General features: G+C 43.5%; 1 protein-coding gene across 6 annotated transcripts in view; it reads left to right on the plus strand.

The window, feature by feature from the left end:
- PAG1 (phosphoprotein membrane anchor with glycosphingolipid microdomains 1) overlaps positions 1 to 16,395 on the plus strand; it is a 129,758-nt gene that overhangs the window by 3,977 nt on the left and 109,386 nt on the right. The window contains exon 1 of one of the 6 annotated variants that reach the window (XM_070630374.1): positions 4,202 to 4,253. The exons of the other annotated variants lie outside the window; for them this stretch is intronic. The gene's annotated coding sequence lies outside the window, so the exon portion shown is untranslated. Of the gene's footprint in view, positions 1 to 4,201; positions 4,254 to 16,395 lie in introns of those variants that run through there. 6 annotated transcript variants of the gene reach the window in all.

The raw sequence follows: 16,395 nt of genomic DNA on the forward strand, positions 1-16,395 counted from the left end.
CTTACATTTCAAATGCTCCTCTGTTTTTGGGTTATTCTGTAGTAAAATTTTCCCTGATCAATTTTTGCGACTTGAGCTGGGTCCATAATACACTTTTAACTAATTCTTCAGAACTTACATATAGTTCTGTTTTCTTTCTTGTCTGTGCTATCTATATATTGGCTTATCTGTGGCCACTTCTAAATCTCCAACTAGCTTTCCTCTGACAGCCAGCTTTCCCTTGCTGTCAACATGGACAAGAAATATAAGCTAATTTTAATATGGACGTAAGTGAGTGAAGATTGTTTCCTCTCCCCACTCATATCTACTATTTTGAATTATCTTCGCTTTGGGCTTGGGGAGTCAGGAGCTGATAATATTTCTATATCTCTTGTGTCATATGTCCGTGAGAGATGAGTTGGGGTGTTATAGAAATTTCTGTTATACAAGCAAGCAGTTCCTATACAACATGACAGAGATGGTCCCTCAAGGATGGGACATCGCTGAGTTGGAGACCTTGGGTGGGTTTAGGAGGAAGATGGCTCTGAGCATGATTTATCTGCCACATTTCTGGTCCTTACTGGTCGTGCTTTCTGGATAAGAATTGGAATGACTAGTGAACACGCAGCGCTTACCACGTGCTGTCTGCCCTGCTAAGAACTTTACATACAGAATTTACTTTAATCCTCGTAGTGACCTTATGTGATAGTTACTTTATTATCCTTTCTTTTGCAGAAGTAGAGACTGAGGGCCCAGGGTACATGTCAAAGGTTACACTAGTGAATTTTGGAGCCATGGCTGGAGCTCAGGGCCATCTGACGAGGCCGGGCCTCCTTACAGAGCATTCTCCTGCCTCCGATTTTGCAGCCTTCCTGATAGTTGGACTGTGTTGTGTAGGTGCTATATTTGTGCTTCTCAGGATAACTCTGTCTTGTCTCATGTGGTCCCCACAGTGACCCTGGGATAGGGCTGATGGGATGGTGGAGAGGCGGGTGCCCACCTTCTTGCCCAGGGCCAGCAGCTGACAATGACTGCACAGATAGTGTCATCTCCTTGTCTTTGTAGAGAAGAACTTCCTGTAAGTTCATGCAACGAGCTCAGAAAAGAACCCCACATGTTAGCATTGTGAAATAGGAAACACAGAGTCTCCAACTGATAATGGGACGCCCTGGAGACGCACGTTCCCTTTAGCTGTGTTTGGGGTCAGGGACTTGCGTTATTCTCTCGTTAAAGAAAGGGAAGTGCAGAGACCTGAGATTTTCTCGGGTGATTTAAAAAAAAAGATGTATTTAAATCACAAAAAGGTACCGGCCCCATGGCTGAGTGGTTACATTTGCACGCTCTCCTTTGGCATCCTGGGTTTCACCAGTTCAGATCCTGAGCATGGACCTACACACCGCTCATCAAGCCATGCTGTGGCAGCATCCCACGTAGAAGAACTAGAATGACCTATAACTAGGATGTACAACTATGTGCTGGGGCTTTGGGGAGAGGAAAAAAAGGGAAGATTAGCAAGAGATGTTAGCTCAGGGCCAATCTTCCTCACCAATAAAGCATACCTTTAAAGAAATAATAAAAATAAATCAAAAAGGTATCAGTAAGGAACATTACTCCAACAGTGTCATGTGTTATTCACAATGCGACTGTGGTTTTTAAAGTAAATGAATATGTCTGTCTAACAAGTAAGATTCAAGTGGGCTGTCTACAAATAGGAACGTTGCATCCGTCTTCTGTGTCTGTGCTATATTCTCAGGCCAGGACAAGTGCAGAGTAAAAGGACAGAAGTTAAAATGAACTGATAATATTTTCAAGACCCTCCCCTCCGCCCACCCCCCCATTTTTTAGTTTTATGGTGGAGCTGACATTTGTTCAATAAGTTCTTCGTATCCCTTGGGGTTTTAGTTATTCTTGTTATAAGACTTTAGCATATCGTGTTGATGTCCCAACCACTCCCCCTCCTTCATTTTATAAGACTGTACAATTTTCAAACCTGTGAGTGACTAAATACTTGTGAAAAATTCAATTTTCTTCAAGTAGCCTTCATTACAGAGGACAGGGAAATTTGGCCTAACTGGGGGCCTTTGCTTAAAATACAGGGCCCTTGAAACCCTCTGAACTTTACGAAGTAGGCAAGTAACGAAAAAAATGTTTTTTTTAATTGATCAGCAGTGGCTTTGTAGCTTCCTCTGCCATTTTGTAGAACCCAAACCCTACATACCACGTCATGTGTTCATTCACAAGTGATCAGCTTCAACTGATGTTCTGAAAAGGTGCGACTGAGTCAGCAGTGCTGTCGTCTGTCGTTTTGGTCTTTGGGGAGCCCCAGGTAGCCTTTCTGTGCATTTATTCTCTGAGGAATGAACGGTGATCAGGGGAGTCCTCAGGCGTCATTGCATTTGTGGTTCCATCATTACTGTTAATGTTGCTTCTGCTCACTCCTGCCCTTTACCCCTAACTCTGCTCCTTCCTCCCTCACCCCCATTGTGGTTCAACCTGCTGAAGCTACTGGGAATCTTGAATGTCGAGGCAGCTCGTGTTGTAAGTCAGAGGCAATAAAACCACACAAGACAATGATTTTTCTTTTACTTAAAACTAAAAGCCAATCTGTCACATAGCTACACACAGGAACACCACAACCTCTGCATTCAGCACTTGGGAATTGCAGCCCAAGTGGCCTTATTATTTTGTCCCCGACACTTTCTAAGGAGAGCCGTGAACTTCTAATTCACATGTAATCCGTCACTGGCAGCTCGCACGTTTGCCTGGAGTGATGTTTCCTCATTTATGCGTTCACCGGATATATAGTGATATGATACCAGGCATGTTGTTGGATGAAGAAACCTCGGGTGTAAGAAGATTCCTCTCACTGCCCTCCAAAATCTCAGTCCCATGAGGGGAAAAGATGCTGAGCAGCAGTTGCAACGAGTGCATAGAGGATGCCAAGCTCTGCCAGGGCCACCTGACTCCAAGGGATGACTTTCCCTTAGGACGTAGGGCTAGAGCTGAGTCTGGAAGAGCGAGTCAGCAGGGACTAGGCAGCTGAGGATGGGAGTGGGCTGGCAGAAACCATTCTGAGCAGAGGAACCAGGGAAGACAGTGCAGTGAAGGCACTGAAGACAGCCGAGCGTCTGTGGAACAGCTGGTCGTTCCATGTCGCTGGTGCACATCAGGGGCAGTGATGAGCCTGAAGATGGAGAGCAGAGGCTGGAGCCACTTTCAGGAGGGTCTTGTGAGCTGTATTTGGTCCAGGTGAAGTTGATCACTTTGGGGTGTTCTTTTAGAGTGATCGCTCTGGGTGTATGGTAGAGAATGGATGGGGTGTGAGGATGGGGGAGTGGAAAAGAGAAGTTGCGTAAAAAAACTCTTGAATCCTGGTGTGGATTTGAGGTCTGAACTGAGACTGATAGAGTTGGGAGAGGAGGAGGAGGGGAGAAGTAGGGAGGGCATGGTGACTTTAAGGATGACCCCCAGGTCTCTGGCTTGGGTAATTGAATGCACAGAGGTGCCACTGCTCATGATGGTGAATACAGAAGATGGCGCAGCGCGCAGGGGAAGATGACTAATTCAGGTGTGGATTTATGTAATGTGAGGCACCAGAGGGACCTCCAGGCTTGAGATTCAGTTGACAGTTGTTCCAGCCTGTGGTTCTGGAATTCAAGACAGAGGCTGAGCTGGAAATATAGGTTTGCAAGTCTTTGGTGTATTTGAAGTTGCTTTTGAGGTTGTGAGCTGCCAGGGAGAATGCGTGGAATGGAAAAAAAGATGAAGGCCAAGGTGGCAGGCAGAAGATGAGCAGATGGAATAGTAAGATTAAGTGAGAGCAGTTTTTGACAAGTCCTAGGACACAAAGTGGCAGAAGCCAGAGGCAAAGCGGAAGGAGCTGCTGGATGGAATGGGAGCCAGGTGACAAAAGGAAAGAAATAGAAAGGCAAGGCAGAGAGCAAAGGGACAGGTCTGACTGTTAAGTTGCTTGTGTCTACACAGATGATGGTGGCTATTTCTCATATAGATTTCAGTGCCTGTCAAAAAACATGAAGACCTACTATGTGGAAGATGAGTGGGGATGGAGGTAAGGGAAAGAAATAAGAAATAAAATCATGAATAAAGCATGATCCTGGGTCTCAAGCTGCCTATTGAATAGAATTGTCATTTCTCATTTTCCTTTTCCGTTAATTTCTCTCCTTCGTTGACAGCAGGACATGAGCACTTGGGAAAGTGGGAAGAATGGAAGAATCACTTTGTTGGTGCATAAGGTGCTTGGTTCTTCATAATGGGTATGTCTCGTTGTGTCATTGAATGAGCACACCAAAAGGGAAAGTGACAAATGTCGCATTATTTGACAGTTTACAAAAACTAAGCTTTTATCATGGCCATAGCATTTTCAGAGGATTTGGACCCTTGAACCAATCCTTTTATAGTTATTAATGAGCCTTTTGGCTCATTGGTTTATTTGAGATATGTTGAGGACAGTTTCCTATCATTTTCACTTGTCTTATAAAAACAGGCCTTGTTCTGTTATAGACAAACTGGAGTATTTGGGGATGATGGAAGTAATTGCCATGTGTTTTCGTTAATGTCATGCATTTCAGTCCTTTAATTTTGATCTAAAGGTAGAATTGCTCCCAGGATAGAGAAGAGGGAGCTGAGATAGAGGGTTCAGAAATCTGCTCGTTGATAGCACAGCTAGTAAATGGTAGAGCTGCGTTCTGACTTAAAATTGGGGATTCTTAGCACCCCACCATGTTCCCTGTGCCTTCATGAATAGCAACTAAGGAAAGATAAGGGGGTGAAATATTTAAGAGATTTTTTTTATTAGTCTTCTCAGGCACCAACCATAGAAACTGTGTTGGCCACAGTCTCTATATTTGATGGACCACAGGTTATTTATGCAAATATATGTGATTAAGTTAGATGAGGGGCAACTCTTATTTGACAAAATGAACATCTTTTTCTGTCATCTTAAAAACTTTTAAAAAGCATCTGTTATAAAACAAAAAGGATTCAATAGTTTAAACTGCAAAATTATTGTAGTTCGACTTGCTGTTGGTGATACAATGGAAATTTGTTTTCCAGTTGCTGCAATGTGAGAAGCATTCTGTGCATACATGTATGTGTGCATACATGTGAAATAAAAATCAGCCAAAGGAAGTTTAAACTGTTGTTTTTCTGTTTATACTATCCTTCTTGAATTCTCCAGATATGTTCTATGATGCAGCTTGCTATATCTTGCCAAAGTGGCTATTATGTTACTCATTTATTGCAAAAGTATTAAAGCATTTGTCTTTTTCTTAAGCAGTGTAAAATGATGCAGGATAAATCTAAAGGGTTAATTTTAGTTTTACAACTTGTCTTTTGGCTCCTGATATCCTAAAATTATGATTTACCTAATTTTGCTGCTGTTAGAGCAAGTGTTAGCTATTCATATACAGTAATGTTAGAATCATGAAATATGCATGGAATTTTATGGCTGTTTGAAAAATCTATGATGCTACATTTTCTTATTTTGCAAAAAATTTCTATGAGCCTTACTAACTGGCAATTTCCAGATGAAAGCAATTTCTAGCAAGTAGCAAAATGTTGGTGCTAGTGCTTATCCTAAAATCTCAATTTCAAGCTTCATGGGGCCAATTTGACGTTTTAGCTTTAGTAGGAAACGTTGAATCCAAAAGGGCTTATCCACTTGTGACATTGAGTTGGTTGATCTTTTGTTATAGGTGCTGATTTTTTTTTTTTTTTTTAAGATTTTATTTTTTCCTTTTTCTCCCCAAAGCCCCCGGTACATAGTTGTATATTCTTCGTTGTGGGTTCTTCTAGTTGTGGTATGTGGGACGCTGCCTCAGCGTGGTTTGATGAGCAGTGCCGTGTCTGCGCCCAGGATTCAAACCAACGAAACACTGGGCCGCCTGCAGCGGAGCGCGCGAACTTAACCACTGGGCCACAGGGCCAGCCCCTAGGTGCTGATTTTTTTAAATGACCATACATTTATAAATTTTTGAAAGTTTTATAAAAAGGTTAAGTAACTCTCTTAGTTCTAGTAATTATCGTTACACATCGTACATTGTGGTAGCCTCGCCTAGGATAGTTTAGAAATTATAATGTTTGCGTATGAAAATTTAAATAACAATATAAAGTAATATGGTATTTTATATATTTTTGCATTTTGTATTTATAATAGTATGTGAGGAAACGCAAATGAAGTAAAATGAAAATTAATTTGGCCATTTCATGCCTGATGTGTCCCAATGTCATCCAAATGCAAATATGATAATCCAGGGCACAGAGTTAGTAATCTGTTGAGGTGATCTGACAGTACTGTGTTTATTACTCACTACCAAGATGAAGAATTAAGCTGCATTTCCTACTAATGTTTCCATGAGTGTATATTTTAATATTATGTACTAGGAGTTTTCATTTTCTAAAAAGAGTAATTAAGTTTTCTTTACATCTTTTTTCTTCCTATTAAATTTTATTCAGAAACTTTTACGTTAGTGTATACTTGACATGATGGAACATGTCTAAATTAGTACTCTAATTTGAATACCATAATTATGTGTACAGTTAGGGCTTGATTGAATAGAGAGCTTTTGCATATTGTGTACGTTCTCTCTCTTAGCGGGTTTAGGAATTACCTGATTAATTTCAGAGTCCGAAACCTGCTTGTGTTGACCAGCAGGCACACAGAGAAAAATAAAAATATTTTTACAAACAATTTAAAAAGATATGCTTTCTTGGGGCTGGCCCCGTGGCCAAGTGGTTAAGTTCGCGCGCTCAGCTGCAGGCGGCCCAGTGTTTCGTTGGTTCGAATCCTGGGCGCGGACATGGCACTGCTCACCAAACCACGCTGAGGCAGTGTCCCACATGCCACAACTAGAAGGACCCACAACGAAGAATATACAACCATGTACTGGGGGGCTTTGGGGGAAAAAAGAAAAAAATAAAATCTTTAAAAAAAAAAAGATATGCTTTCTTTTCAGATGTTAGGAATTGACACGTAACTGCCTACTGTAGCTTTTTCTTATACGTCATAAATTTGTAAGAAATATAGAAGTAGTTGAAAACGAGAATGTCGTCATTTATCGTCATTTGATGTTGAGGTTAAAAGTGTACTTCTTTGTTTTCCTAAATAAAAAAGTTGCTTTGAAGTATTAGAAATCTTGATAAATATTTAAACATATTTGGATAGTGTCAAGAATATTTTTTCTTTGCTTTATTATGTAGTGGCCAGCTTGCCCAAAATGTGCATCTTGAACTTTAACGTCAGTGTGAAATGCTGAGTATCTCCAAGTAGAATTGAAGCGAAGAAGTGTGGAGTCTTGCTAAAAGCATATAATGCAAATAGCGGCTTTTCAGGCTTTGTGCTGGGATGTTTGGAACAGGATTGCTAAACATGATGGTTGTTGAGAAAAAACACTGAAGTATTAAGCGTACGCTTAATTTAATGGTTTCTGCCACCACAGTTCTTAACCCTTCCAACTGGCTGAGTGATTCGCTGATAGTAGCATGTCAGGACCTGAATTATTATAGATCTTTTCTTTTAATAAATATTCAATAGCATTTTCAGAATTGTTCTCCTAGATACAGTTCATAATAAACAGCCCCGCGCTGGCAATGAGCATGCTGCTTTTATAGCCATGGGCCATTTGGCATTTGGATCCTTGAGTATTTTCCCAGCTCCACCTGTCCTGAAAACTGTGTCTTGCATTAGATTAAGCCCTTTGTGTCTCTGCAGTTACAAGGAGGGTAAACAGAGGTTCTCTCTTTTTCTTCTCCCCATAATGTGCCAAGGCCTGTGGTCAGAGAATCATCATTTGCTAGTTGTGTGCTTTTTCTTTCTTGCCGTTCTCACCGGCTCCAGGAAGTGATAATGTGAAAAGTGTTGTTGGTTTGGTTTGATCTGTCTTATGCGCTTTCTGTTTAGAGCTGTGGTTCTCAACCAGGGGTGACTTTGACCCCCCAGGGGACATTTGGCAATGTCTGAAGACATTTTTGGTTGTCACAACTGGAAACGGGGCACTACCGGCAGGCATGTTGTGAGTAGAAGTCAGGGATGCTGTGACACATTCTACAGTGCACAAAACAGCCCTGCGCAGGGAAGAGCTATTAGGCTAAAATGGCAACAGTGCTGAGGTTGATCTAGAAGGTGGGGCATGTCTGTTTAATTTGCTTTCTGTTGTTCAAGCCAATGGAAATGTGATAAATGGTTCTGGTGAAGGAATCATTGCATTCAGTGTAATGATTCATTGAGTACCTACTGGGTCCTGAAAATACAGGGAAGACTGACCTAGTCCTGGCCCTCGGGACCTTACGCTCTCTTTGCAAGATGACTGATAAATAAAATACTGTTTGATGGGACACATGCTGTAATTAGAGAGGTGTGCATAACATGTTAAAATAGAAATAAATTCGATTTCATTTGCTAAGTACAGGGGAAGATCTCGAAAAAATCATGTTCTCTATCGAGCTGTAAAATTAGTCGTTTGTGAGTGAAATTTCTTATTTTCTCATAATAATCAGGAATGAGTCCCATTTATTGCCCATATCTTCCCCCATTTGAACTGGTATTAATTTGAAACATCAGGAAAAAAGAGGAGATGTTGCCATAAAAAGTATTGCTTTAGAAATTTAGGATATTGGTTTTTTAACATCCTCACTGAGGTGTAATTTACATGCTATAAGAGTCTTCTCTTTTAAGTGTACAATTCACTGATTTTTAGTAAACTTACAGAATTATGGAACTATCATCACAATCCAGTTTTAGGACTTTTCTGTCACCCCAAAAGATCCCTTGTGCCCATTGGTGGTCACTCCACATTCCCACTGCCAGCCTTTTGGCAAAATCTGTGGACATTTAATTGGGAATATTAATTTTTACAATAAAAATATAGTTTGAGATCTTTTTGAAGATCAGTGTCATGTTTATATTTGTCATATTACCTGTCCCAGACACACGCTACCATGCAGGTTGTCGTACTCTTAGTTTCCAAATTCTCAGACTAATAAAGTGGAAAATGTGGCGAAGGAGAAGCCTGATGTGGGAAAGCTACAAAAGGGTTAAATCTGGAGAACTCACCTGTCTGGGGAGTTGTGTCCTCGTCACAATCCCTTAGCCAGACCCTTTGGGGCCAAATGTCTTTCAGAATTCAGCTTTTAGAAAGGTAATACAGTTTATATACTGTATCTTATGGAATACTCCCATGGCATTCAAGAAACACAATAATTTCTGTAGCAAAGTGGATGAATATTCACGTTTAGTTGGATAGGAAAAAGACGAAATCACCTGATGTCAGGTCAGGTCAGTTTTTAGAGCAAATTCATTTGGTGGCAAAGTAACAAAGAAACTCTGTTTTCAGAACGTTTTGCATTTGAAAATTGTGGATAAAGGTTTGTAAATCTGTTCCAATGTCTCCCAGGATATTAAATGTGAAATAATTGTCCCATCCTCTTTCCAGCTCCCACGGCCCCATCTCCTCTGCCACATACACACTTCCTGTAAGTTAGCCATGGGTGTACTTGTCTTTCTTTCACTTCATTAGCTTCCCATCAGACTTGACAAAATGCCAAGTTAGCTGTTCCGTTTTGGTGGATGAAGGCCAAGTATGGATGTGTTATGGCCAGCCAGACCTACATTCTCTTGTGGTTTTGGTTTCACCTCTCTGCTATAGGCCTGGTTTATAGCCATGTTCATCTGCTCCAGCCCTCCTAGGCCCTAGGGCCCCGGAAGATGAAGACAGTTTTGTTGGGTCAAAAAGATGTCTGTGGAGAAAAATTCAAAGGTAATGCCAGCTGTCATTTCCAAGTAGCCCCAGATTCCTGCTTGCTAACCTTCACACCCATCCCATGTCTTGGGCAGTGAGACTAAACAGCTCTAGGAAGAGATGAAAACCAGAGTAAAGAATCCACTAGAGTAAATTTTCTTGAGATAAAGATATTTAGAATTCAAGAAAGATAAAGACATGGAGAAAATGGCACAGAGTTATTTACTGGACTCCCAACTTAGAAGTAAGACAGCTTCCCAAAGCGAGGCATTTCAGACTTGTTCCAAATTCTTAAAAATTCTCCATAATCATCTTATATAATTTGCCTAATGGTATTTGGCAAGCCTTGTTAGCCTTTTAACCATAAATTTCACATCTTTGTTAATTTCCAGATTCCGACCATGGGACTCAGATAATTGTAACTGTGTAGCAGTGAGTTTTAACTGCTTTTCCGTGGCATTCCTAGGGAGCTATAGGCCCGTCATGAATGTGAATGCATGTTTTGATCAATGTGTAAAACTTGCTTCAGTTGCAGGTGAGCATGCACTCTCTCGTGACCAGGTTACTTAGGCAGAACATGCTATGGATTGTGGTACCCATTTACGAGCAAGGGGACCCAATTTCTGCAAATCAAAGGAAAGAGAGTGTAGTGTTAACACCTGCATCAAAGAAAAGTTGTATGTTTATAGAGACATCCGAGAATTTTACCTTCTGAGGACTCAAAACATTGTCAAGGCGGTAATAAGTTCCCAAAGAGCAATGTGAGCCAGAGGTCAGCCGAGTGACTGCGGTCATAGTTCTGGATGTTTGATAGGCACTGGGGAGCATGTCTAGGGACTGTGTTGCTATTATTTGCAACCTCCTTTTTTAAAACTTCTTAATTGCTTTAAGTGTGACACCAGAATTTCCATCTAAAGGCGAACCATCAATGGGAGAAGACATTGAACCATGGCCTTTCAGCCGTCTGGGAGTGGAAGTATGCACCCCGCCCTTCCTATCCAGACTCGTCCGAGGTGTCTTAGTTGACACCTGCCTCCTACTCCAGCTCCAGCGGCAGCCTTCTCGCAGGTCTTGCAACCTCTTCGCAAGTATTTCCTCTCTCATCTCCCAACTTGAAAGAGCTGAACCTGCCGTGTCTTGGTTTTGCAACTGTCTTCTCTCTCCAAGTGTCTTCCTGAGTTTGCACACGTTTCTTCTCGTTACCACATTTCCTGTTGTGAAAGAGCTGACAGTCCACAGGGCCTCACCTGGTCACTGCTGCCACTCCCTTCCTCATTTAAATATGTCCCCCACCCACTCCGTGCTCCTTTCTCTCTCACCCGCTTTCTGGCCAGCTACCTTTAGAGCAGTGGCTCTCCATGCTGGCTGCATAGGAGCATTATCTGGGGAGGTTTAACCCTTAGTGATGCCCAGGGCCCGCCCCCAGTGATTCTGATTAACATGCCCTGGGGGGGCCTTGACTGTGGTGGTTTTTGAAAGCTTCCCCAGGTGATGCAGCCATCATCGCTGAGAACCACTAATTTAGAGGCGGGATACCTGTCTTGTAGTAGGTAGTAAGCCATTGTGGAAAGAGGAGCGGGGATGTTTGAAAAAGGATGGGAAGGAATTAAACAACCACAAGGCTCCCTCATTTCTCGGTTTACTTTCAGTTTCAGCTCAGGAGAATGGGTTTCTGTAAGTGGCACCTACACCCGCCCAGCTGGTGTGACAGCTTCTCCCCCTTGCACTGTGATCTTATCAGTAAATCCCAGGCATCCACGTGCCCCCAGCAGGCGAGAAACCATTTCAGGCGAAGCGTGTACTTATCTCCTCCTGAGCCTGGCCACCAGGGGCCTGATTGTCCTTTCCTAACTTGGGCCTCCTGCCTTGCAACCAACTCTTTCCATTTTTCCTTTCTGTAACGCTCTATAAGCCGAAGCCACGCGCCCTCTGTCCTCCTCTACTGTTAGCTCCCTTGAAACTCACTCGTCGTCCTGACACACACAGGAGAACCAGTAATGTTCCGACGTGGAGCTTTTCACTTTGCTTTTCCCTCGTGAGAAGGATGGGTGGCAGGGTCTTTGCTGGGAAACTAGTGTGCGGAGTCTAATTTTGCTGGATGAGCGGGAGAGGGGAGGCCACTGCTAAAATTGAATTGTCATCTATTCATAGTTTTCTTTTATTCTTAATATATCTTTGGGTCTCTGAAATCCTTGCTTACACAATGAAGAACTCAGAAGTTGGACAGAAATGCATTCAGAGAGCCCTCTTTCTAGAGCTTCTTCTCTAGAACCTCTGTGGTCAGAAGGCTCGTCTGTTTCCAGAAAGCAGCACAGGGCCTTCGATGTGCTTCGTTGTCCACAGCCTAGAGGGATGGACAACGCTGATACCATGAGCAAGTTTACAGAGCTCTCTGTTAGGGACATCGTGCTCCAAAGACAATCCTTTATTTATTTATTTATTTATTATTTATTTATTTCTTTTTTGAGGAAGATCAGCCCTGAGCTAACATCTGCTGCCAATCCTCCTCTTTTTGCTGAGGAAGACTGGCCCTGAGCTAACATCCATGCCCATCTTCCTCTACTTTATGTGTGGGACACCTACCACAGCATGGCGTGCCAAGCGATGCTGTGTCCGCACCCAGCATCCGAACCAGCAAACCCCGGGCTGCCGAAGCGGAATGTGCGAACGTAACTCCTGCACCACCAGGCTGGCCCCAATCCTTTTATTTTTAACTGTAAATAGGAAACTTTAAGTGAGGCAATTTTGGTATTAATAACAAGTATGAACAGCTGTTTCAAGGACATCCTGTGTGAAATTTATAGAAAATCCAGTTGTGCAAAACAAATAAAGAAGAAATTCTCCCCTTTACAAACTAGCATGGACGTAGAGGAATGATTTAAAGGCCGGCTTTCTTTAGTTTTATGGGGTCAGTTTACAGGAATTGTGTTTCTGTAACACTTTCCCCTGAGCACAGATATTGCACAAAGCAAATTCTGCCCCTCAGTCGTCCTGTTGCGTGGTAAGAAACGCAACTTTTGGGCCGGCCCAGTGGCACAGTGGTTAAGTGCACACGTTCCTCTTTGGTGGCCCGGGGTTCGATGGTTCACATCCTGGGTGTGGACATGGCACTGCTCATCCAGCCATGCTATGGTAGGCATCCCACATATAAAGTAGAGGAAGATGGGCACGGATGTTAGCTCAGGGCCAGTCTTCATCAGCAAAAAGAGGAGGATTGGTAGCAGATGTTAGCTCAGGGCTAATCTTCCTCAAAAAAAAAAAAAAGGAAACGCAACTTTTCCATCAGTCAGCCTCATGCGTACAGTGTGAGAACCTTGCTGGGGCTGGCAGTGGTGTGTGCCAGTCGTTCATTAAGATGTTCACCCATGCAGCATACGTTTGTTGAGCTCCTGCTGTGTGCCGGGTGCTGTCGGAGGCAGTGGATAGAGCAGCACGCCAGCTGCCTACTCTCACTGTCTAGGGGGGACACAGCCACATCAACAAGGGAACATCAGCAGGTGTTGGGTTCTAGGCAGAGAAGTAAATATATTTATGTCATTGGGAGTGATGGGCAGTTGGGGAGAGCCCCCATGAAGAGGTGTCGTTTAAGCTGAAGTGTGAAGGAAACAACCCTGGCTGGCTGGAATTCAGAGACCAGCCCGGACAGAGCAGACTCAGGAGGTTGGAGGAGACAGGAGGGCGGAGAGTTGAGGCTGGGTGCTCTGGAGCAGGAAGCAGCGTGGCCAGATTTGTATCTCAGCAAGATCTCTTTGGATCAGGACAAAAGGTGAACTGGAACCAGAGACAGGGACACTGGGGCCTCGGGCTGGAGCCCAGATCCTGGAACCAGGGTCCCTGCTGAGAGCAGAACAGGCAGCATGCCCACTTGATGCTACAATGCTGATTGTGGGCTCCTCTTCTGTCCTCTGTCTAGACCTAGATTGGGCGTGACAGCCTGTTGAGGACGCCTGTCTTAATTCACTTGTTAAAATGCTTGTTACAAACGCCGATTTCCACACCCCATCCTGGTCTAGGGATGTGGAGCGGGGCCCAAGTCTTTATTAAACCTCCAGGTGTCTCCAGGATGCACAGAGTCCACGGACCAATTTTTGAGAAATATTGTGGCTAAGGACTGTGTTGTTATTTTAATATCCCACTTAATTCTCACAGCAACCCCGTAAAGATGTGTATTTTCCGTAGATTACGGATTAGGAAACAGGCTCAATGTGATTAAGCATCTGGCCCAATGTCGCGCGGCTGCTGCATGTTACAACTGGCAAAGCAGTGTGCCCCTTGTGGTGGATAGACCTGCCTGCGTGGGAATGGGAAGGCCGGCCCTGCAGAGTTCAGAAAACCTTTGCGGGCTAATGTGTCTTATGAATGAACACCATCCTTCTCTCAAATCCAGGACTCAGTACATCGTATTTTAAGAGAGAACCCAAAATGTGCATTTTTGCTAGCTTTTCTTTTCTGAAGGAGAAGTTTACTTTTGTTCCTCAAAGGTAGAATTGTAAGTCCTAGGAGGACAATATATATTGCAAAGGAGAGGTTTGATTTTTATCCATCTCTCTTTGCCTTATTTTCCATAAAAGAAGTTAAGAGGGCTAAGGGGTAGCGGTTTTTTATCATCCGTAGACCTAGAAACCCAACCATTGTGTCTCACGAAAAATTATCGTGCTTTCAGTTGCCATGAATCATTTATTTCTTAAGTGGCTCTTGAAGCAAGAGTTGTAAAAATGATGTTGAAGAGATGGCGGAGGGTTGCTGAGTATGGAGCACACTGGCTTGAAAACACGTTTACTTAAATAAATTCCCTGCCTGCCCCGATCTGAAAGTGTCAGGGAGCTTCCAGCTTTGTTTTCTTCTGTGGATAGGGTATTGAACGTATTTATCTGCAAGATTTAATTTCATAAGGTTTAGGTTGGTGTGACGTTTAGGAAGACATCCTGTCTTGGTTTCTTAGGGCTCCCATAACAAAATATCAGAGGCTATGTGGCTTTAACAACAGACACTTATTTTCTCACTGTTCTGGAGGCTAGAAGTCAAGACCACCATGTCAGCAGGGCCGGCTTCCTCTGAGGCCTCTCTCCTGGGCTTGCAGATGGCCATCCTCTTGCTGCCTCTTCCCATCATCGTCCCTCTGTGCATGGGTCCCTGGAGTCACTCTGTGTGTCCTAATCTCCTCTTGTCTAAGGACACCTGTCATGTTGGATGAGGGCCCACCCTAATGACCTCATTTTAACTTAATGACCTCTGTGAATACCCTTGCTCTAGATCCAGTCACCTTCTGGGGCACTGGGATTAGGACTTCAACATACGAGTTTTGGGGAAACACAGTTCAGTCCCTAACACACCCACACATCCCCCCCAGGGAATATATAGAGAAGAAGAGCCTGAAAAAAGGGCAAGAAAATATTCTCCAAGGGTTGGGTACCTCCTGTCCTACACTGCCACACCCCCTCCCTTGAGCCCCCTGAAGTGGGCCAAGGGGAGGACAGCTGTGAGCTGTAGGGTGGCATCCTCTAAGACATAAGCCACCTTCCACACTAGACTCCAGCTGTGAATTGCCTGCCTCAGGCATGAACCAATTCGAATGAGCTTCCTGTAAGTGGTGAAGGACTCTCTCTCCCCCGAAGCCTGACAGTTGTGTCTGCAGAATTGGCCGGGGAGAGGCAGGCCTTTCTGTTTACACATCCCACCATGATTGTCACAGCATAGATGGCTGCTTTCGTGGTTTTAGAACATTAGATGAACACCCCTTCCTGAGGTTGGTTTCATCGGCAGCCATCAGCTTCTATTGCTGCGTATGGGGCTGACTAAGGTCTCGTGTACAGGTTTTCCCAGGGGGATGTTTTCTTGCTTGGTGTTGGCGGTCAGTCTCATTTCCATCATTAATGGTGTAAGGTGGGTTGAGGGCCACCTCTGGGGATATAGCATACAAGACAAGGCATCATATTGTGAAAGCAAATGCCCTCCCCATCTGTGCCCGCATTTGTCTATAAGTGAAAAAGGAACTTTAGTGACAATCTTGAAAGGAAAAGAAAACTAAAGGTCTAACTGCAGTTTAAAGAAGGGTGGGTTTGCACAGGGGGAGAGAGTGACTTGGTGATTATAGTGAAAGCATTTAGGTGTTGATTATGTAGGTTTTCTGTAAAGTCTGGAAACAATAGACGTATATGTTCTGGAACACATAGTGTATTGTAAAGTAATATTGACATAGCATTTGTTACATGTATTCACGGATTTCTAGACTTTGTGACCACCCACAGGCCTTTTTAAAATTTAATTGTGCTAGGCCATCCCTCTCAGGCTTCCGCAGCATCGTGACTCCTGGCTCACCGGCTGAGGGGGGATGACTACCTGGGGCAGCCTCAGGTCAGCTGTACAGTCCGTTCTGTTTCCCTGTAGGTAGTTTTCATGGTGCCAAAAGGCTGTGTCTTGTTAGCGTATCATCATCTTTGTTTTCTTTTTTGCTTGTTCAATATATGTCTTGGAGGCCTCGTTCATTAAATGTTTATTGAAAACCAAGTATTTTTCAGCCGCATGAATGTATCTCATTAAGGCCTCACAATTCCCGCGTTGTAAGAGCGGAAATCCAGTTGAAGTTGTGGTGCAACTTGCCTGAGTCACGAAGCCAGGAAGTCTCTGAGTTGGGGTTTGCAGGGAGACCTGAAAGAAGTCG

This window comes from Equus przewalskii, chromosome 8 (assembly GCF_037783145.1).
Source record: "Equus przewalskii isolate Varuska chromosome 8, EquPr2, whole genome shotgun sequence".
In the NCBI taxonomy this organism is placed as follows: Eukaryota; Metazoa; Chordata; class Mammalia; order Perissodactyla; family Equidae; genus Equus; species Equus przewalskii.